Raw genomic sequence first — 25,315 nt, 5'->3', positions numbered from 1 at the left:
CAATACATCGAAAAGATGGAATAATGGATTGTTTCATGTATAAAAATATCCTGAAAGATGTTATGTTACCTCATGCTGAATGGAATATGCCAATAAAATGGGTTTTTCAGCAAGTCAACTATCCGAAACACACTGCAAAAGAAGTAAAGCAGTGGTTTCAAGACAACCACCTATCGGTGATGGATTGGCCGCCTCAATCTCCGGATCTCAACCCTATCGAGAACCTGTGGGAGATCGTCAAGCGCAGAATTAATTGTGAAGGTGTTCGTAACAAGGATCAACTGTTTGAACAAATCCAAAAGGCTTGGGCAGCGATTCCACAAAGTTTCATTGATCACCTGATTGAATCTATGCCTCAAAGATGCAAGGCTGTGATCGACAACAAAGGATTCGCCACGAAATATTGATAGCGAAATACAGCTATCAAATGTTGGTTGGTTTGATAGCTGTATTTGATAGCTTGGTCAACATTTTGTCAAGTTGCACTTGTTTTGTCCAGAAGGAAATCAACTTTTTTTAATACTTTTGATTAATTTATTAATTTTCGTGTACAAATAATGAACTTTGTGATGAATAAAACTTGAAGAACTTTGTCTCTAAACAGTTACATAGTTATTTCTCTAAATTGAAAAAATGCAGCACTTTTATATAAAGAAACTAAATTAGCATTGTTTGGTTGCACTTGTTTTGTCCGATACTATATATATATATATATATATATATATATATATATATATATATATATATATATATATATATATATATACATATATATATATATATATAATATATATATATATATATATATATATATATATATATATATATATATATATATATACACACACAAAAAAAGGCATCCCGAGGGGGTGGGCTTTGGGGGTGTCTAGCCTTTCTACTAAATTTGCTGGACATACTGGACATACTGGACATACTGGGCAATGGAGTCAGCAAAATTAGATATATAGTTGGCAGTCAGCAAATGTCAACAAACGAGGGCATTTTTTTTTTAGTCGGCAAAAAAGTCGACCAAATATAACGAGTTTAAGTTATTTTAAAGAACTTTTTTGTATTAACGTCATTTATTAATGTCATTTATTAATTACAACAGCACATTAATCAGACCAGTAATTTAAAAAAAAAATTAAAGTGCCAGAACTTACTTTTGAAAAAAATATATTTTCGCTTTAAAAAATATCTTGATAAATAATTTGTTTTGGAAAGCTTAATTAAGATAATTCTTATGGTTTAAGTAATAATTAAGATACGAGCACAACTAATCTTGGCAATTGGGGATCACTTTAATTATTCAAATTATATATAGAATATAAATTATAAAATAAATTTTATCAAGCATAACTATATGGAGCATATTATTAGTTATGTTCCCTGTTTAAACTTGTAACTATTTACAAATAAGGAAAAAGCAAGGTATGATCAAAGAGTTAAAAAAGAGAAACGCATCACAGACAAAATTAAAGCATTGAAACATAAAAAGAAAAACTTATGGAACCAATTAGGAGTTGGTAAACTCGAACATCTGAATATATTAAAATTTTAAATATAAAAAAATAAAATTTAAAATTTTTAATATTGTAATTAGCTTCGTAACTACTGTTTCTACTGTTATTAATGTTTTTTTATTATAAGATACACTGCTGTCAAAAAATACGAAGCCTATGGTATCAAGGGTGTACTACGTGGCTAAATATCGTCTTTTTTTTGTGATGGGTTATTACCTGTCACTATTTCTTGAGATTTTAAGTGGTGTGCTTCAGGGCTCTGTGCTTGATCCCTTGTTATTCTTGATATTTGTAAACGATCTACCATCAATTGTTAATTCGAATTGGAAATTATAGGCAGATGACATTAAACTAATGAGAGTTATGAAAATGTTGAATACCACGAGTCTTTGCAGAATGACATCATTGAATTTATAAAATGAACGAAAATATGCTTGGCCATGTTGAAAGTTGTAAGTGCAAAGTTATGTGTGTAGGTAAAAAGAATTTACAAATATGTTATAGTATGACCACGACGGCAAAGAGCATACATTAGATACAACAGTAAGTAAAAGAGATTTAGACGTGATTATTTCATTTGACCTTAAATGGCATGATCAAATGACTTAAGTGGCGGCAAAAGCGCAAAGAACTTTAAGTCAAATTAAATGTACATTTACATACTTTGATGTGTAAACGGTGAAATCACTATATACAACATTTGTGAGACCGTTTCTTGAAAGACGGTTTCTTGAAAAGCGATGGGTTTAACATCATTGGAGAAAAAAGTGCAAGAAGAGATCTTATACAATAATACAGATTTTAAAAAATATAGACCAAATAAGTTGGTACAAAAATCTACAATCGGCATCATCCTTGTCTTGTTCAGGCCCGGTTTCTTTGGTACGGGGCAACAAATACAGGTTAAAGAGAGAATACATACCATCTTGTTTACTGAGATATAATTTCTTCACAAACCGAGTTTTTAATAATGGGAATTTGTTACCAAATGAAATCATAGAAGCAAGATTGTTGAATATTTTCAATAACATTTGTTTTTAACTCTGCGGGCTGCCTGCATTGTGTTCCACAATTTATTTTATTTATGAATATTTTATTATATTTAGAAAAATTGTAATTGTTATTGCATTAAATTGTTATTGTAATTACTGTAATTTTAACTGCAATAAACATTACTATTACTATCAATAATAACACCTTTCTTACGTTTGATGTTAGTTATTAACACCTTTCTAACGTTTGATATTAATTTACATTTAAATATGAAAATACAAGTCATAACGTTTATAATGGGTTGGCGACTCACACAAGTCTAAGGTATTCCAATCATTCTTGATGTCCAACTGATAGAATATTTTAAAAAAATGCTAATAAAATCCAATAACTTTATAAATAATCAACATATGCTTTGAATAAAATTATATTTTTAAATACAGACGGTGCTTGTAAACGCCCTACTAGCGTCTCTGAAACGCTTTTTATTAGCCAAATTCATTCGACGCGGTCCGCACACTTATGTTTACGATGTAGGGAAAAGAATAAAAATGGTAGCTTTTCAGTTTGATAAAGTATCAACAAGTGTTCCAGATCTTAGTATTTATATTTTTTCTGGCTAAATTTTTAAAACGCTTTATTGTATTGTGCTTCTGCTTTATGCTTTATAAAAATTTTAAATCAAAAGATTCGAATGGTCTGCTCAAATACTATCGTTTATCAAGATCATAAAGTGTACAAAAAACCTATATGAAGTTGTTTAAAACAAGTTTATAAAAAGAGAGATTTAATACAAACAATTTGCCAGAAATACAAAGAATTTGCCAGACATTATTATTTCAGTTAAATAATAAGAAAAAAGATGCAAAAAAAACGGACTAGCTAAAATAAAACTTGAATCAATCATAAAAACAAAGTGATATGAAAAAACAAAAATAAAATTCAGCAGAGAGAAAATTATTGTTATAAAAATTATAAAAGGAACCCTTTATATATACAAATTCAAAAATAAAATTTTCAAAATGTTAAAATTGCTTTTATCTCGAAAAAATTACAAGGGTAAAAAAAGTTTTTTATAAATTTTCTTAATGATTTTAACATAACAAAACCAGATTGTCAAATTTGACTTTTAATATAAAAAAACTTGATTTCAAGATAATTTCAGTTTTTCATTTTCTTTTAATCATATATTGAATTTACTGTTTCTTCAACAATTACTAATAAGGTATTAATTTGTTTAATTTAAAAATGTTTGATGTATTGCATCTGTATCTGACATTGAACATAAAATTGAAGAAAATTTTCTACTTGTTTTTAATGGCCCAACACAATTAACACAATCTTGAGTTTTCTAGTCTAACCAACTTCTTGATAGATCTAATTTATCAGGGCTACAGCCATACTTATTGTTGATTAGGCTAATAAAGTATAGGTATTTTTTAACTTTTGCTTTAGAAAGTTTTCAAATAATTTATTTTTTTGAATATTTTCTAAATGGCTTAGGCCTGGTGTAAAAAACATTCTAAAAAACATTCCAATATAACATAACTTTAAAAGTTTTCCAAAAAAACCAAGTAAATTAGATAGTCAAGCAGCTGTAACTTTATGTTTTCTATAATCATGCTACTTTTTTGTATTTTGTTCTATGCTTATGTAATGAATACCATATCATTTTGGAGCCATGCGGTTACTAAGGTCAATATTTACAACACCAGGATGAAAAAGTTATCTATTAATGAGAAATATGCTATGCCTTTTAAAACATCATGTGTTCTTTGTACAACAGTATTTTCAGTCTTATTTCGAATGATATTAGCGACAATTTTGGTATTATTTTTAAAAGTGTTAGAAGAAGTTTCTTCGAGTATTATTATAATTTGAATCTTCCGTGAGTTTATTAATATAGAAGTCAATATTTTCAATTTTAGTGTTATCTATGTGAAGTATAATTGGATCAAATAATGAGGTATTAAAACAAATATAATCGGATAAAACAAAGACAGTCCTTTGTGAGCATTTAAAACATAAATGTTGACAGACAAATGATTCGCTTCCAATTTTCAATTTCATTTGTACAAAATAAACACGTTACAACTAAACAGCCATTTCTTAAAAGTGTTATTTCCATTTTTAAACAATGATACATTTGTTTACAAATAGTTTAGTTCTGGATATGCTGATATAGCAATTGTCATCTTTTTTATTTAGGACTCAGTAAATTTTAAAAAATGATTACACTTTGTAACTGTTCTGTTGAAAAAAGAGCCTAAATCTTTTCTTTTATAGTTTTCACTGTATTTAGTATTTTATCATTATTATGTCTTAAAAAACACAAAAGTGAAAGTAAACCCAGTACACAACCTACTAAAACTAACAGGACAACTTCAATGTTCTATTTTATGAATAAATAAATCAAAAAGTAAAACAACTGATCTCAAATAGTCAATATATAATTTTATACTCATAGATTTAATGCATGTAACATTTAACCAGGTAAGTATTTTATTTTTGCAACTTTGTAGCTTTTTTTTTTTTTTTCATGAAGACGCAGTTCCCTTCCTTTTTATGGTCACAATATCTGTAAATGATATCTTCACTGATTTTCTTATCGTAAAATATCTTGTTTGATGACCATTCAGCTGTAATTTTCGGTACTTTAAGAGATACTTCATTAAAAATACATGTTTGCTATTTAATAACAATATTCAATAGCATATTAGGCTTCCTTTTTTTTCTTTTAGCTTTAAAAAAACTAAATATTTGCATTTTTTTTCAATTCCTCGAAAGTATCTTTTTAATCATTTAGGTTTTTAATCATGATGAATTGAGAACTAATAGTAGCAGCGACAGTATTGCTTAGTTGATTTTTTTTAATAACATCTTTACTTTTTTCCCTACATCGAATTAATTTCGAGACCAGGCCTCTGAAATAAATTTGGCTAATATTACTTAATGTCTTTTTTTATTTTTTTTTATTTTACAATATTCTCTGGTAAAAGTGTCGTTGGTACATAATATATGAAGATCACGGAAATTCGAAGAGGATCGTAAGATCCTGTCACCGAGAACCGTTTATCAATACAAAAATTATAAACCAATTATTTCAAAAAAATATAAAATGAAAAGTAAATACCGTTTAAGAAAACCTTCATACAAATGAAATAAGGTACCTCAATTATAAAACACCGTTTAACAAAACAATAAAATATAAAATCAAATATTTTAAATGAGTAAATACCGCTTTTATGAAAACCTTCATACAAATAAAATACCGATTAACAAAACAATAAAAAAAAAAAAACAAATATTTTAAATTACATTTAGATAACACTTATAAAAGAGAAACGAGATTAGAAGAACTCGAAAATATTTTCTATTGAGAAAATAACTTTTTTCAGTTTGTTTTTGAAAGTAGAAAAATTCCAACTTTGGGAAAAATCAAAATTTTTTAAAACTATTTGGTTCCACAAATAAGCTTGTATGCGAATAATGTTGATAAATAAAATTGTCATTTCTTAGATCATATTTGTTTTTAGGCTTTATTGCATATAAATTTTGAAAAGGTATTGGAGCTAAGTTTATCTTACATTTAAATATAAAGCAAAGAGTGTTAAAAACATTTAGTTGGTATATATTAAGAATACTCATTTTGAATAAAAGTGGTTTTGCATGGGTAAAACGATCTTTAAAATTTATTAGTTGTGCTAGATGCTTCTGTTGCCGGTAAAGAGGATCTAATTGACTTTTTTTAGCACTGCCCCATGCGATATTTGAATAATTTAGATGGCATTCAATAAGTGAGTAATAAAGTTGAATTAATGCGTGTCTATTTACAAAACTTTTCGCTTTATATAATACTCCAATATTTTTTAAAACTTTGTTGCGCAAGGTTTCAATATGATTTTTCCACGTAAGGTTTTCATCAATAAAAACACCAAGAAAAAGTATAACTTTTGATTGTTTTATTTGAATATTATCTATATATATTTGAGGCATATCATTTGGCAAAAGATGTTTTTTGGATTTTGGATGAAATAGAGTCTATTTAGTTTTTTCTATGTTAATTGATAACTTATTAGACTTATTAAACTATTTTGAAATTTTAATTAGTTCTATGTTCATGTCATTAAATATTGTTATGATATTATTGCTAGACAGAAAAAAGTTTGTGTCATCAGCAAACATTAGTGTTTTTAAATTTGAGGCATTATAAAGATCATTGATATAAATGAGAAAAAGTAGTGGTCCTAGAATAGACCCTTGGGGAACACCACATGTTATATCTAGTAATTTTGTTGTAGATGATACATCAATTTGCACATACTGTTTACGATTGCTTCAATAGCTCTTAAGTAATTTTAGAAAATTACCACAGATTCCATAATTTTCTAGTTTTTTAATAAGAATCTCATGATTTATCGTATCGAAGGCTTTTGATAGATCTATGAACACTGCAAGAGTAAATTGTGATTTTTCAAACGAATCTGCAATATTTCTAGTCAGATGAAGCACTGCGTGTTCAGTGGAATTATATTTTTTAAACCCATATTGGGTTGTATTTAGTATTTTATTTTTAGAAAGATGATCATAAATTTTATTGTAAAGGATCCTTTCAAAAATCTTTGAAAAACCAGAAAGTACAGAAATTGGACGATAATTAGTTATATTTGATAATCCCCCCCCCCCCCCTTTAAATATTGGTGTAACTTTCGCTATCTTTAGTTGATCAGGAAATATACCTAGTTTAATCGAACAACTAAAGACCTGAAAGAGTATAGTTTTTATGATCTCGTAAGAACTGATTATAACGTTACCATTTATTTGATCTGGGCCTATCGATTTATTGATTTTTAGCATTTTGTAAGCACATTCAAACTCTTTAATCGAAAGTTCAAAGTTATTAAGTATAGAAATTATCGGAAGATTAAAATCATTTATTGTGTTAATTATAATTGGAATATTTTTTGATAAATTAGTTACAAAAGTTAGTTACAAAAAAGTTATTGATTTGATTTGCTATATCTTTAGGAATGTATAAAAAATCATCATTGTTTTTAATAAATTTTGGTGAGTTGCATGTTTTAATTTTTTGATTGCCAGTAATTTTTTAAAATCGCCTAGTAATCCATGGTGACTTTAAGCTTTTTTTGTTTAAGTTAACTTTGTATTGTGGAAAGTTTGCATCATAAACTTCATAGAATGTTCTAAAGAATGAGTTATAAACCACATTTGCTTCCGACGAAAAATTTATATGTTTCCAATGTAGTAATGATAGTTGTTCATTAAATGATGCAATATTTACTTCACTGAAGCAGCGTTTAAGGATAACTTGTTTTTTTATTTGTAATTGTTCAATATCAGTATTTATTGAAAAGAAGATAGGAAAATGATCTGAAACATCATTTTTAATTAACCCTTTTTTAAGAGATTCATTAAAAGTGTTAGTTGTCATAATATTATCTATTAAAGATACTGACTTTAAAGTTACTCTTGTTGGTTTATTAATAAGCGGAATTGCACCGTTTTCAAATAAATCATTATAAAAACTATTAATTTTGGAATTTACGTGATATTTTAATGCGTCTAAATTTATGTCACCAATAATGTAATTTAATTTTTTTTCTATTTTACATTTTGTTATAATATCAGTAATTAAAAGGACTTGAAACTATTTATTTCACCAGATGGTGGGCGATAACAGCAACTTAAAAGTATATTTTTAGTTTTTTTGGCTAAAATTTCAATTGTTAAAACCTCTTTATCGACATCAAAAATACTCGTGTCAGGCCTATTTATAAACCGCATTCCTTCACCTACATAAAAAAGTACTCCACCGCCTCGTTTTTTTGTTTTACGTGCTAAAGAAACAGGATTAAAACCTAGCAGGTGAAGATTCGAGTTAGATATAGCCTCGTCAGAACTACACCAAGTTTCTGTTAGGCATATAACGTTAAAAATATTTAAAGTTTCCTCAATATTATTCTTAAAATTTTCAAAATTCTGTTCAAAACTTCTTATGTTAAAATGTTTAAGCGATCTCGCTCAAGAAATTCTTTTAGTTCATTGTTATAAAAAGAAAAACAATTGTTTAACAAAGCACCTGCTTTACTAAAATAAATTGAATCAGTTTCATTGTTTATTGTTAAAAGTCAAAAGAATTAAACTCAAAATTATTTGCACGTTTTGAGTCCATTTTTTAGTTTTTAAATATAGAAATAAAAGAATTTCGGTAAGAATTTAAGCTTAAGATAAATGTAAACGTTACATTCATTTAAAAATATCAAGTTAATAATTTGAAGAATAAAAAAATTTAAAAATATCCCATAAAATATTAAGTATAAAAAAATAAAAAATTAATTTATACATGGCGATTTTTTGCGTCAATTTTCTTTTCTGCCCATTCACGAATGATAAGTTTGTCGTAGGAGATAAACGCATACTTTCCTTGTCTTCTTTCTCTTAACATTTTATCTCTTAAATCTTTTCGTATTTGAACAGTTTCGTAACAGAAATCCTCGTTGATATAAATGTTCATTCCTTTAAGTCTTACAGATCTCTTCATTATATCAATCTTATCTTTATAATTTAGGAGTTTTAAAACTATTGTTCTATTTTTTTTAGCATCTCTTGGTCCGGTTCTATGTGCTCGTTCAATTTTAACATTTTAACATTTGATTTCAAGCGTCTCCTCAAACAGTTTTAAAACTTTTAACTCACTTTCTTCCCAGCTTTCGTGTTCACTTTCTTTTATTCCAGTTATCCTTAGGTTATTTCTTCTCGATCGATCTTCTATTTCCCTTAACTTGTTGTTTATTTTATTTACAGCGCTTGTATCTTTCATCTGACTACTTAGTTTTTTGTTTGCTCTTTTACTTTTTCAAATTTTGATGCGACTATTTCATCGTTTACATGAATAAATTTTTTAATATTATTTAACTCGTTTTCTAAGGACGATATCTTTTAATTAGATAGCTCCAAAGCTTTTGTTATACTAACAATTTTTGTTGAACTGTTTATAACGTCTGTTTCGAGTTTATTAAATCTTTCGGTAATAATTTTTAAATTATCAGTCGTAATTGCAGTAAAACTTTTTTCTAATTCTTTTAATAGCTTATGACTTTCTTCAACTATTGTGTTTTTTTTGTTTTTCCAAAAGAAAGTTAATTAATTGTTCTATACTTTCCATTGTAAGATCTATTTTTAAATTTATTTATTTATTTTTTTATAAATTTTTTCTATTTATTTGCAAGAAGATAAAACACGTCTGATCGCTATGATCGCGTATATTGCTTTATTTTTAAGACTTATTTTTTGATTTCAAGTTGTATTTTTTAAAAATTGCTTTATTATTATTTATGATCGCGTATATTGCTTTATTTTTAAGACTTATTTTTTGATACCAAGTTGAATTTTTAAAAAATTAGTATAATTGTAATATTTTTAGTAAAAAAAACTCAAAGTTTGGTGACGGTGCCTTTTACAAATATAAACATAAAAATTCTTTCCTTAAAACGTCGGATCGATTTGTAGAGTTGTCTAACTTTTATAATTTTTTCACCTTTAAAATACTTTGAAACTTTTTCCAAAGATATATAACTATCTTCTAACTAATTGACTTAAAATTTTATGTCACATACCTATGAATTAGTTTGATAATTTTTGTCAATAAAAGTCGTATTAAATTTATGATTTTAGTATGAAGAATTTTTTATACAGGTTCTATGCTATACCCAGGGACGGACTGGGTTGCCAGGAAATCTCGAACTTTCTCGGTAGGCCGATGCTCAAAAAATAATTTATTACTATGATATCCTTTTAGAAATATAGGTAATAGATGTAAATATAAAGTATAAGTATTATTTTCATATCATCACATGAAAGTCTGAAAAATTGTTTACGTTTGATTTTAAAAAAAAGGCGTATAAAAGGGTGCAGGGTGTAAAAAAAATAAACTGATAACTTTATTGAACTTTATTTTCCGAAAAACGTTCTTTAAAGACTCATTACTTATTACGTAAAAAAATTTTGCCGAATGTATTTAAAGAAAAGGTTCCAACTTGCCGACTGAAGCCACATAAAAGGTTTTTTCCAATTGGCCGACTAATGGTGCATATATTGATTAAAAAGGGAATTTCACACATTATCACCATCCCCATCCACTCCCTTCTACACGCTAGCATTGCTCTTATCCTACTGTATTTCTAGCATTTGCTGACAAAGGCTGCACTTAAGGTACTCTATTTTTCTATGTTTTTATTACTTTTTTTAGAATTCACTTTTCTCTTTTTTTAGCTAACTTCAGTTAAAGGCCTTTTAAAATTTGCATTTTGTGACGGGTAGCAGTAGCTGTTTCGAAATCGTAAAAAGGAACAATTTTGAAAAATCGTAATCATAAGTTCGAAACCATGGAATAAATTCGTGAGATTGAATTCTTTATAAATGCAAAATTTTAAAAAGGCTTTTTTTTTTTTGAGCTGCAACTGTGCAAGCATTATTCAAAATAAAAGATTTATATGTTCTTAATTCAAGCAGAGCAATAGGCTTTTGAAAGCTTTTTTAAAACTCACAGATGTGGTGCTTTTTGTGCGTTTTAGCAAGCCAACTAGCCAAGGAATGCGTTAGTCTACTAATTACACATTTCATAGGAGGCCTGGGAATTGGAAAGGTAAGACCGTACGAGTGGAGTATTACACTGTTACTTTATTGTGAATGATACAATTCAGATTTCACAAATGAATGGTTCATACACAAATAATTATTCATTGATTTTTATTTATTGTTTTTTTTTTTCAATAGGTAACTATTTGTAAATCAATATAAATGATTAATTAAATTATAGCCGCATTTTGAAAATGAAATTTAAAGAAATTAACTTTGTGTATTGTATATAAAACAAAATGAATTAGTTTTATATAATTTTCACAAATGACTTTCTTGCATTTTGTTCTGAAAATGCAAGAATTATATTTGATAAGTCCGGTTTTCTTGTAATATCACAATTTATATTCAGCATAGCAAGTCAATTCAACCGTTCCCGCCCCATATATGAACGATGATAAGTTCTTGTAAGTTTTCTTTGTCATATTTATGCTAAAAATGATTAATTTAAAAATATAGTTGGGCATCATCTTGACTTGACAAATGACGATTAGTTAAAAACTTTCATGAAACACCAATACTTCTTTCAAAAAATTTTGACGCGGTTAAAATCTTATTAAGTATTACATTGTTGCATTCAAATTTGGAAATATACTTTTGAATAGCATTGAGTTCCATTTTAGCCTGGGCTGTTAAATGTAGCACCCCAAGTTCATTTAAAGCACTTCTCACTGAATTAAAATGTTGTGCAACTAATTTAACACCATCAATCTGTGCTGACCATCTTGCTTCGGACATTCCATGCAACAAAACAGGAAGATTTTGTTTTAGAATTTCCCATCTTTGAGGACTGCTACTTAATAAATTGTATATTTGCAGAAATGTTTCGAAATACGTTACTGCTTCTTTGCATAATTCAGCGCAATCGACACCAACTAAATTTGATGTGTGAGTTCCGCAGCTAGAAAAAATACAGTTTAGATTTTGTTCTATCAAAACCGTTTGCACCCAGGTGTACTATTCAGCCATTTTAGCACCGTTGTCGTAAGCTTGACCTACGCAGGCTTCGAAATCCAGCTTCAAAGCTTTCAATATTTGAGGAGCCCATCTGCAAAACGCGCTAAGTCACAAAAAAATATTTTTTAAGGTAATCACATTTCTATATTCTATATACTAAAATCTATCATCTATTTAAATATTTGTTCTATTAAAAGGTTCTTAGTCCTAAAAACAGGTACGGGAAATATCAAAACGTTTTCAAAACACGTTAAGTCAAACTGGGTTAAAGCTTCAAAACACGTTATGTTTTTTTAACAACCAATGAAAAGTCTGTTTATACTTATTATTAGCGAACTTTTTCTTGGCGCATCAAATTATTTAAAATTTATCACCTAATACTAAATGACTGAACTTAGAGAAAGTTTTATAGTTGTTGGAGAAAAAGCAAACAACCATCTTATTAAGGGAAAGAAAACAATAAGAAAGGTTGTTTTTATTATTTATTTCTAAATTATAAGTAATAAATCTTTCAATCAACGCAAGCCATATACTTTTTTACATCTACTCTTAGGTGTCTAATACACGGGAGGGGGCTTTGAATAATTTTTGAAAACTTTTCCCAATCGTCCAAGTTTATTAAGACCACACACACCCCCACCCCCTCCTTTATTAATTTTTATTTTCTATTTAAAAAAATAATGGTAGAGGTGTAATTTTTATTTTTATTTTTTATTTTTTATTTGCCGTATAATATATTAACACTAAGATTTATGATATTATACGGGCAGGACTTCAAGAAGATCGTAATGACCTTATCAGGCAGCCCTTAACAAAACTCTATTTTTTTCAACAATAAAAACATCTATACACTATATAAAATAAATATATACCGAGAATATATAATCACTAAATCATAAATTTAATATTCTACATACTTTAGTAGTGAAACTCAAAATAAAACATAAAAAATCAATATGCAGAGTAGCAACTAAAAATATTTTTTAAAAAATCAAAAAAAATCAAGAATATTTTTTGTTGAAATTTTTTTAATAGACTGTTTGAAAAAGGAATAGGTCAATTCAGATAAAAAAAACAAAATTAGGCCGTACTATTTCATTCCAGAGAAAAGTTCCACGATAAGATATACAAAATTGAGCTTGTTTATTATTGCAAAAAAATTTTTCTAAAATGCTATTATTACGTAGGTTGTATTTATTTTGGGGTTTAATTTTGTAATGGTTTACAATAACATCGGGGGACATAGTTTCTTGACATTTGTACATAAAACACAAAACATTAAATACATTTAGTTGATAAACATTTAAGTCGTCCATTTCTTTAAAAAGCGGTTCAGCGTTCGAAAAACGATTTTTAAAATTTATTATGCGAGCTGTGTGTTTCTGATGCCAATAAAGAGATTTAAGTTTAGTTTTGTGTGTACTTCCCCATATAATATTTGCATAATTGATATGACAGTGAATAAAAGAATAAAATAATTGTGTGGTTTTTGTTTAAAATACCTCTTGGTTTGTATAGAATTCCAATGTTTTTTGCAACTTTATAAGAAATATTGTTGATGTGTGATTTCCAAGACAGATTCTCTTTATATTTTCATGTGACTGAAACAAGTTTGTGTCGTCTGCAAAAATTATAGTCTTTAAATTGGATGCTTTGTTAAAATCATTTATATATATAATGAAAAGTAGTGGTCCAAGTATGGATCCTTAAGGGACACCATATGTTATGTTCATTAATGTTTGAGGTTGGGAATCTTTGTTAAAAACAAATTGCTTTCGGTTGGAGAGATAACTTTTAAACCAACTTAAAGTTTTTTCTGCTATGCCATAACATTCAAGTTTTTTAAGCAAAATATTATGATCGACCGTGTCAAAAGCTTTTGACAAGTCAATGAAAACACCAAGTGTAAATTTTTGATTTTTAAAAGATTTGTTAATACAACGTGTTAATTAAAGAATAGCATGTTCGGTTGAGTTGTTTTTTTAAAAACTGAACTGATTTTCATAAAGAAGTTTATTGGTAATTAGGTATGTGTACACTCTGTTATACATTATTCTTTCTAATATTTTTGAAAAAACTGGAAAAACAGAAATAGGTCGTAATTGGTTATATCGGTTGGGTCTCCTGTCTTAAAAATAGGAATTACTTTTGCTATTTTTAGAGAGTCTGGGAAAGAACCTTGTTTAATGGATGATTTAAAGATTTTGTAAAGAATGTCTTTCATAACGTCATAAGAGTCTATCACAATATTTCCATTTATACCTTCAGGTCCTACTGATTTATTTCTTTTTCACGATGTAAAAGCTATATCAAATTCCTCAAGCATTAGGTTTGTAAAATGCTTGATTCCTAGGTTTGTAAAATGCTTGATTGATGAATTGATAGGTTTGTAAAATACTTGATTCACATTTATTTAAAATTTATTTTTGCCGTCGTTTAATTTTTTTTTTGCCGTTTAATTATATATACAGTTTTGAAGCATATAAGTAAAAAAATATATATTAACGGGGCAAGAAGAAGACTTATTTAGTCTTATCACCGAGCCCCATTCTCACGTATTTACAAAAACCGTAATATTTAAATTCCTACAGTTTTTTTTTTTTTTTTTTTTTTTTTTTTTTATTGTATTTGCCGATTGAAAATAATTTACAAACGTAATTTATAAAAAAAAATATTTAAATGAATGGGGCTTGAAGAAGACAAAATTCATCTTATCATTAAGCCCCCCCCCCAAAAAAATGCATATTCATCAAATAAAATGTTTTAACAAAATGCAAAAAATAAAATATATAACGTTTAAAATATTTAGTAATTCAAAGAGTATTTATATTTAAGAACTGATTAGTAAAATAAGATGATATATAAGTATTAATATTACAAAAAGAATTTACAATAACTTTTTTTAATAAAAATTGAAATTATAAAATTTTACAATATTTTTAGTAATTAGTATTTCAAATAATAAAACTTAAAAAAATCGTTTGTAAATTCAAAACTTATAAGATAAGAAATACATTTACAATAGCAGACTATTGTTTAGAATATTAAATATAATATTAAAGAGTAATTAGTAGGTTAATTTTTGTTTTTGTTTGCTAGTTTAAAAAGCTTTTTAGAAGAACTTTAATTCATTTTCATGTATCATCAGTAATTGCTTAAGTTTTGTTTTAAACTGGTTTAAAGAATAATTAGATTTCAACTCATTATTTAATATTGTATTCCACAGCTTAGGACCTCGGTTAGCAATTGAGAATTTGGTTGCTGAATAATGTGTTTTGGATTGAATGTAATTGTTTTTTGAAAATCTGGTAGGGTATATGTGGTTTATTTTTTCAAAAAGTGAATTAAATAACATTGGTGATATTTTTTTATCAAGTTTAAACATGAAGATAAGAATATGGTAAAGGTTTAGTTTATATACATTTAGAATATTAAGTTTATTAAATAATGTTTGAGTGTGAGAGAAACGGTCTACGTTTGTAATTATCCTTATAGCCTGTTTTTGTTTACTAAACAGTTTTTTTACTTTTGTTGCGTTTGTGCTGCACCAAGCAACGTTTGCATAATTTAAGTAGCAATGAATTAAAGAAAAATATAAGTTTTTTAAACAAGATAGATTTAAAAACTGCTTGGCTTTATACAAAACACCTATATTTTTTGATATTTTATTTTCAATTAGACCTATGTGGTCCCTCCAGGTTAAATTTTCATCCAGAACCACACCTAAAAATTTTATTGATTGCTCTCTTTTTAATAATGCGTTACCAATAAAAAGATCAGGAAGTTTTAATGGAACAATTAACAGACAATTTATTAAAAAAATAAATAAAAGTAAAATAGATAACAATTCGCTGTCATTTAAAGAAAAATTTAAAGAGCCAAAATTTAAGGAAAGAGTAAGATCAAGTGAATAAGAAAAAATAAATAAGATATTATCATTTGCTTAAAACTTAAAAATTTAAACTAAGATTAAAAAATAAAAAGTAAATAAATTAATATGCACCAAAAAAATAACATAAATAAATTAGTATACTCCATAGAAATAACGTAAATAAATTAGCAAACGCCATAGAGGTAATACCATAATTAAGGTAATAAAAAAAAAAATGTTGATACACTCAATGACAATTGTTGTATTAATTATTATTTGTATTTGAGTTTTAACTAAAAAAAACATTTAAAATCGGATATATTAAAATCCATAGGTAAGGATACCTGTTTTGATTCATTTTTAAACTGCTCTATACTAGTTTCTTGTTGTTGTTGTTGTTCTTTTGTTTTTGTTTTTTTGTAGTTATTTTAGATGCTTCCAGAAGTCCTTACGGTCTTATCACAGAGCACTGCGGGAGAGCATTTAACAAGAAGTTCATGCCTCTTTTCGTATCAATGTGCTAGTGCCGGCATCGAACCTCGGACCTCTGGGTTCTGAGCCAGAACTCAAACCACTGCGCCACAGCTGCTTCTTTTATTAGTAATAGTACAAAAAAGATATAGTATTACTGTAATACTATATCATTTTTGTACTCCGCAAACATTTTCTTGACCATTGTTCGAATATCGCTAATTTCTACTGCCATATTTAATAATTGATAGCAACTTATATTTTATACTTCTAAATTTTTATTATTATAAAAAAAAAATTGAATTCAATAGTTTATTTTTCTTTTATAGAAAAAGAGCCAGAAAATGAGGAAGATATTATATGCATTTGTCTTGGAAAACAGGGGCGCCTTTTTTAAATTTCATACTAAAATATTTCAGCGTTCAAAAATTATAACCATATAAAGTTTAAATCCCCTCAATTTGAGGGGGTTGCAAATTTTAAATGGTCATTCTTTTTGAACGCTGACAGATAATACTATGAAACTTAAAATTTATCAATAAATATAAGTCTAGTTAAAATGAGTACAAAAAATTTCATCAACTTGTCGCTCTCACATTTGGGGCAGGGGGTGCCGAAATTTTGGGCTTTTTTGTTCCCAACTCCAATCATAGCAATTTTTTGCATAGCATCCTATTTGACATAAGTATAAACATATAAAAGTTTGGAGTTTGCTCCACGTCTAGAAGTTAGCTATTTCAATGACCAAAAAATGCTTTTGGCGCCCCTATTGCACAGTGGATCAGAGCTCACTTTTACTGGACAAAATTCTTGACTAATTTAATATTAGGGCTGTATTGACTAAAATTAGGATGAGTAATAATATGATGTCTGCGCTTCTTATGAAGGTGTGATTTTTTAATTCGTTGTTATGGATACTAAATATCGAATAGCAAAAATCTAGCAGATATTTGGTATCAGATATTTAGTATCCATAGCAACAAATTTGTAGATATTTTTACGAGTGCTATGTTTACCAAATTTTACATAAGTACCAATATGAGGTCGCGCTTTATAAAAAAGTAAATATACTTTTTATTTAGTTGCTATGGATACCTAATTTTGCTAAGCAGCAACTAACTTTTTTTAGTTGCATATGTTTTATTTGTGCTATGTACACTATTTAGCACGTGTTTTATTATGAGATCCTCACTCGTGAAAAGCAAAACTTATTTAAGTTTAATATGATTAACTAGTGTTATTACACGTGGTATTACACGCTGGTAGATAAACTTGTTTTCCTGTAGAAAAAATTATATTCTAGCTTAATTAACTAGTTTTTCTAATTAGCAGGTTTTACGAGCAGAATTTTCAAAATTTGTATGGTTATATTGTTTCCATCCATTCACAATCACCAAAAATCTTTGACAATGTATGCTACAAGTAGTACAAGCTTAGCAAACAATAACTCACAAGAATTTGAAACTGACAAAGTTGCAACTTTTCTTTTCTTTGTTTTTAATGATGATTCTTGAAATGATAATGTAGGTCTGCCGAGTTGTTTATTTTTACTATCCTTCATTAATGTGGTATTAAAATCCATTTTAAGCCAAGCTGAATTCTTTCTAATAAACTTTGCACCGGTTAGTTTACTTTAAATTCATCTCTTACCAAAATCAAAATAAATAAACGGAATTGACTCTCAAACTTTTCGCTTTGAAACTCCAAATCTTGTTCTTTAATAAAATCGTATACAAGTATACTGTTTTCTTTTTCATGTATTGACAGACTGTTGAGTCAAATAAATTAGTGAATTTTGCTTCTTGCGACACTTATTAAGCCTTAATAAAAACAGCATTTCAACATCTAAAATGAGTAGCCACAACCAAACCAACCAAAATAGATTATTAAATCCATTTGATTTGACAAGCGCTAAATTAATAAGAAAAAAACTTAAACTAGGAAATATATATATATATATATATATATATATATATATATATATATATATATATATATATATATATATATATATATATATATATATATATATATATATATATATATATATATATATATATATATATATATATATATATTATTGTTCAGTAATACGTTTAGTATGAGTAAGAACGTATTATATGTTTTCCGCGTTTTTGAAAATTTTGGTGCAAATACAAATTTTTGAGCGCAATTACAGATTTTTTGTTAGGTAAAAGAGTTCAAACGTAAAAGAAAACCAAAGTGGCTCCTAGTGGCAGCCAGATTTATGAAATTATTAAAGCAAACATATATAAGCTTTAAAATATCTGAGTATAAAAGCAATATGTAGCAATAAAAAAAATATATTGTCAATTAAACGCAAAAGTTAGACATTAAAATATAACATACTAGCATGAGTTACCCGGCGTTGCCTGGGCCAATATTTAAACTGGCTTACCTGATATCTGTACACAAAAATGGGCCCAAAAAATGGGCCCCCTGACCCCGGGGTTAGGGGGGCCTATTTTTGGGCCCCCTGACCCCGGGGGTTGGGGTACGGGGTCAAAACCCAGCTAAGAACCTTCTCCCCCTCAAGGACTACCCCCATGCCAAATTTCATCGAGATCGGTCTGGCGGTTTGGATTTCTATAGAGAACAAACAAACACACACAAACACACATTGCCCTTTATATATATAGCTGGAGTTAACCGGCGTTGCCCGGGCCAATATTTAAACTGGCTTACCTGATATCTGAACACAAAAATGGGCCCAATAATGGGCCCAAATAATGGGCCCCCCTGACCCCTGGGTCAGGAGAGCCCATTTTTGGGCCCCCTGACCCCGGGGGTTGGGGTACGGGGTCAAAACCCAGCTAAGAACCTTCTCCCCCTCGAGGACTACCCCCATGCCAAATTTCATCGAGATCGGTCCGGCGGTTTGGATTTCTATAGAGAACAAACACACACACACACATTGCCCTTTACATATATAGAAGATTGAGCATATTTAAAATTGCTATAAATATGTTAATTACTTACCAATGCTATTAATATAATTATTATATATTAATATAATTATATAATATATATTAATATATATTATATAATTATATACCATTGCTATAAATATGTTAATTACTTACCAATGTTAGTTAAACAACTTTTAAAATCTAGATAACGTATAGAGTTATAATATAATATTTAAAAAAACGCAATATTTTAATGTTATTTATTTCCATCGGTTTTTTAAACAACATTTTTTCTCTTTATAATTTTTTTTCTAATTTAAATTCGCATCTACTTCAAACCACACCATTTGTATATTCATTAAAATTTTAAGTGTATATAAACGGTTTTAAATTGTTTTATAATATCTTTATATTGGTTTGAAATCATTTAGACATCAAAATTCTGATTTTGTTTTTTATACTTTTGTCCAGTCACTGGCCCACTGCGTGTTGGAGAAGACGATCCTTGTAACCATGTTTAACTTGTTCATTGTACAGCATTTTCTTTGGTCAAAATTTTTAATAAAAAAACTACAACTTTTACAATAGTGCTTTGTTTGTTCCCACAATTTTATACTATTACTTATTTCAATAATTCATGCAAATCGAAGCTTTTCCTTTCAAATCTTTTTTATCTTTTTTTTAAAACAAAAGAAATCTTGTACGAATTCAATGAAGCTTATATTTATATATACGTATATAGTTTTTCGTCTACTAACCTATTTCAAAATAATCCATCTAACATTATCAAAAGTCCATCTAACATTATCAAAATAAACTAGTCAATAATTTAATCAGGTTTATTTTATGATCCTATTAAATTGCATTTTTTCCTATGCGCATACTTTATTTGTATCACTACACTGAAGTAACTTTTACCAGCAAATTTATTTTTTGAGCGCGAAATACGTGTGGGTCAGTTTTCCTTTAACATCTCAAAATCAATTTGCTCGGACTTAGCGCGTTTTGCAAATGGTCCCCTCATTTATAGTGTTCGAGCAGCAATTCCTCTTCTAGTTTTTTTTGAGAAATTTTTAAATAAAATAAATCTTTCTTTAACTGAAAAGTTTGTCTAAAATTTCAACATACCGAATAAGCAGAGTAGTTTGCTCCTTGTACGAGCAATCTGGAGTAGCATCAACTATTTTTAAAAATTTTTTGCTTTCACAATGGCATGGAGGATTGCTGCTTAAACATGTGAACCACAAATATCAATAAATTCGTTCTGAATTCGTGTTGAAAGATAATAAGCTAGCATTCACTGCTTACACTTTTCATCACGTTTAACATGCTCAGCTAAAAGTGTGATCATATATGCTAAGAAGTTCGATAATACCTCAAAACTTCCCATTTGCTCAATCATCTATTTGTTGATTTGAACCAAAAAGAGCTAATCCACGTTCAGAAAGGAAAAGAATAACATCTGGAATACGTTGGAATAGTTTTTTATAACTTTCAATGTCAGTTTTGAGTTCAGATAAAAGTAAATTATCAACTAAAGTTTTGCATAATACTGCTCTACTAGCACATTTTCATACAACATAATTTTCTTTATGGTAAATTTAGTTTTTGTGCGACGGTATACGATCTTTCAATCTCCTCCAACCTCTATTAATGCCCTATCCGGCAGAACCAGAGGAAAATGATACATTAGCAGCATTTTCGTTCAAAAGAAAACAAGGTGCACAATACAAAGATTGCTTTTCAATACTCCAGCACAACCAGTCTCTTTTGCATGTTTCTTCATTTGCAAGAGTTTTATTTACTAAACGATAGGGAAATGCATGATGATTAGAGTCTTAAACAATATTTTTGTAATTTCAAAGCAAGTAATCTTTAGAAAAGAGTTCACTTGTTGATAATCTGCACTTGTTGATAATCCCAATGTCAATAAAATTGACCGTATTACCTTGATGAGTCTGATCTGTTGCCTCTGGTTCCATATCTCGATTTTTATTTGCACTTGCATTTTCCTGTAATGAGATTACGGGTTTATCCTGTTTCTGATTTACAATATTCAAATTTCCTGCTGGTTGTTGTTCCAAAATTGGGTATTCTGCAATCGGAACAACTTCATTTTCAATGTTACCACTGGCACTCACACTTTGAGATTGGTTTGCTGGTTAAATTTGAACTGTATTTTGTGATTTTTTTAAAAAACGAATATATTTTCTTTGAGTTGGTGCATGCTTCTTCGGCCAAATCTTTTCTTACTATCAAAATTTCTCTTCATTTTAACCACTATCAAATTTTCTCTTCGTTTTAATGGTATTTGAAAATAATATTGAAATTTAAAAACATTATTAAATTATACATCAATCAAACTTATACAAATTTATATATTTAAATGTTTAAAAAATTAAAAAATTATTAAGCAGAACAAAAATATATTACTATTCTCACGACCTTTTTTTTAAGGCAATTATAAAAAACATTTTTATAATTGCCTTAAAAAAAAGGTTTTATTTTGACAAATGAGTAAAAAGTAAATTATGGTGGAGAATATTGTTTATATGGTGGAGAATTTTGTTTATATTAAGCAAGGAATGTTTATTTAATATTTAAAACAAATTTTAAATTTTTCATATTGAAACAAATTTTAAATGTTATAACCCAATTCAACGATTAACGGAATCTCTAATAGAAATAATTTGAAGGATTTTATAAACGATTATATATCTGATAAAAGCTTATTTTTTTTTAAAGAAAACTACTTTTCAAGAACTTTTTTATTTATATATTGGTGAAAGCTACTTTTTAATACATTATTTTGTTTTCAAATTAAGTTTAGAAATTGTGTATCATTGATTAACAAAAAGTTATTGATCATTATCAAACAATTTGAGTTTATAATTCGCGCTTATTCAGTCGTCCATAAATGGGACGACTGAGAATAAACACGAATTTCATAAGTGCGAAGCAGTTGCAAAAACTGGCACAAGTGCGAACTGGCATAAGTGCACCAAAAAAATTTGCAAACATTGTCAATTTTTTATTATCGTATATTTGCATAAGTTATTTATGTTTGAAATTAGCATAAAATAAAAGTTTTTTCTTCAATTTTAACTTCTTCCAAAAACTAAAGTCCGCATGCATCAACTTGATCGAAATGATTTTATTAAATCCTAATATGCATATATTATTCAAAAAAAAAATTTAGTTGCAGATTTATTAAAACTTTAAAGATCCCAAAATATTTCATGTTATCAAAAATACTAGTGTCTCTATTTTTGTTTTATTTTTATAAATACATGTTCAAAAACATTTTTTTTTTCTTTATATAATCGTACCTAAATTGTTAAAAATAGTTTAAATATTCATTTTTATTTTATTTTTATAAAATATTACATATATTTAACTAAATGAAAATACTTAAAAAAATGCATATTTTAGTAGGGGAGAGGAGGGCAAGTTGATACGGGGGCAAATTGATACGAAGCTAGTAAAACAGCTATTACACTAATTGCACGAATGAGATTTGGTACGGGAAATAGCTTTTTAGTTCCCTAACGTCCAATGTAAAAAAATTTCCTTTCATTTCAAAATTGATCAAGCTGGAAAGCATTTTGTAAATCGAGCAACTTTCGAAAAAAACTGACAACGTGTTTTAAAAGATTTTACAAAAAAGGTAAGTACATTTAGCTCATCAACCCTTCAATAAGTTTAAGAAAAAATTGCTAAATGATTTTGTAAATGTCATTTGTTTGTTCATTGCTTCAGTTAAAATTTAACTCGAATTTAATGCAACGCGGTCTAAAGGGTCACGTTGATACAGACCACTTGGGGCAAATTGATACATTGTATTATCTTACCCCTTTGGTAAAGCATTTGAATATGGCCAAAAATATTTTTGTTTATGTATTTGCATTAATGCAATTAAATTATTTGGTGTAGACTAATGTTTTTTTTTCTCGCAGAGATAGTAAATAGGTAAATAGGCCTAATAAAACATTGTTAGGACTACGGCCTAATTATTATTATTATTTTTTTGTTATTTAGGTGCCCCAAGAAGCACCGCGGAAGTGCATTTAACCAAAAAGTTCATGACTCTTTCCTTACCGTGACGCGAAAATATGTCCAAAGCACGTTTCGAACCTCGATCTCCTGCTTTTTAAGTAAGCGTAGTGTGATTAAACGTTCGTAGTGTGATTATATTGGTATTAAATATAAATTTATATTACTAGATAAAGTAAACATTTTTAATTGTTTATAATTTCAGATGGTGCGAACATATAAAAGAAAAACTACTTTTGAGACTCAGAACTGTTGCCTTGACCCATGGCTTAAATAAAATGACATTACTACGTTTCTGCAAAAAAGCCAAGGAAGGAGTTTCCACATCTGGATATTCCAAACACAAACTATTATTTACTGCTGCAGAGGAGCAAGAACTTGTTGATTATCTGCTAGACGCAGCGAAAATGATTTTTGGTCTTTCGCCAAAAGAAACAAGAAAGCTTGCATATCAGTATGCTAAGAGTCTACAAAAAATAATTCCTTGTTACTGGCATGCCATTCAATCTGCAAGAGTAGACTGGTTTAAAGGGCTCACGAAAAGACATGAAAATGTCCTGTTTATCAGAACGCCCTAGGCCACTTCTTTAAGTAGAATGACAAGTTTTGATGAACAAATGTTAATTTGTTTTACAACAATTTAGAGAGCCTGTACACTCCTTTCCATTTCGAACCACACAACATTTGGAATGTGGATGAGACTGGATTAACCACAGTTCAGAAACCATCAAAAATAGTAGCTCCAAAAGGCGTCCAAAAAGTTGTGACAATTGCAGAGAAGGGTAAATTAGTAACCTTGTGCTGTGGAGTCAATGCCTTGGGACACGTATGTCCTCCAATGTTCATATTTCCTAGGGTCAGGTATAGTGAACGAATGGTAGATGGAGGCATCCCCAGCTCTGTTGGAGCATGCCATATTTCTGGCTGGATGACAAGGGAGAATTTTTTTTCTATTTTTGAAATATTTTGTGAAACATTGCAAACCATCAGTTGAACAACCTGTCCTGCTGTTGTTGGGCAATCATGAATCTCATGTATCTTTTGAATCTAATCAATATGCCAAGGAAAATGGTACTCATATGCTTTCGTTCCTTCCTCATTGTTTGCACAGACTGCAGCCTTTGGATCGTTCAGTGTTTTTTTCACTAAAGAGACATTATAATGTTCAGTGCAATGCATGGCTAAATAGCCATCCCGGGCGGCCAATGCAGCCTCTTGACATTCCCGCTACATGTTGTAATGCATTCAAGCTTGCCATGTCACCTGCTAACATCCGGTCAGGCTTCAAATCTACAGAGATTTTTCTTTCAATTATTTTCGGATTGACGCTGTCCTGTTTCTGCCCTCGTCTGTTAGTGATAGGCCAGATTCTGCAGTTTCTGGAGGTGTCGATTCTGATTTGAACGTGAAGGAAATTGCTACTGCTGAAAACAATGGTTATCTTCAAGTAGACATCACTATGAACTTACCTTCATTTGAATTTCAACCGTCGACATCAGCTCTTCCAGATTCGTTAGCGATATGTAAGGAAAGTCCAGTAGCTTCCACATCTGCTGGAACTATTTTTTGTGCCAATAGTCAAGCTATAGCCTCGCCCTATGTGGTACGGCCACTTCCTAAAGCCGGACCACACAGTCAGAGTAAACGCGGGAGAAAAGAGGGCAAAACACGTATTTTGACCAATACACCAGAAAAACTGGCTATTGACCTGGCAGAATCAAAGAAGAAGAAAAAAGGAGAACCAAAGTCCAAATCGGTTGCAGCCATATCAAAAAATAAAACTGTAAGGACTTCATTTTCGAATTCAAACGAAAACATTGATGATACTTTCTGTCTTGTGTGTAGCGAGCCCTATTCAA

The 25,315-nt window shown here is 28.7% G+C and overlaps 1 long non-coding RNA gene across 2 annotated transcripts in view; it reads left to right on the top strand.

The window, feature by feature from the left end:
• LOC136083625 (uncharacterized) overlaps positions 1 to 24,556 on the top strand; it is a 29,271-nt gene extending 4,715 nt beyond the window's left edge. The window contains exons 2-3 of one of the 2 annotated variants that reach the window (XR_010639944.1): positions 23,442 to 23,557; positions 23,662 to 24,556. This is a non-coding gene — a long non-coding RNA (uncharacterized LOC136083625). Of the gene's footprint in view, positions 1 to 1,650; positions 8,567 to 23,441; positions 23,558 to 23,661 lie in introns of those variants that run through there. The other variant, XR_010639945.1, reaches the window with a different exon arrangement.
• Positions 24,557 to 25,315: the final 759 nt, after the last annotated feature.

This window comes from Hydra vulgaris, chromosome 08 (genome assembly GCF_038396675.1).
Source record: "Hydra vulgaris chromosome 08, alternate assembly HydraT2T_AEP".
In the NCBI taxonomy this organism is placed as follows: Eukaryota; Metazoa; Cnidaria; class Hydrozoa; order Anthoathecata; family Hydridae; genus Hydra; species Hydra vulgaris.
The sequence above is the reverse complement of the archived record's forward strand: the minus strand, read 5'-3'. Positions and strand labels throughout refer to the sequence as shown.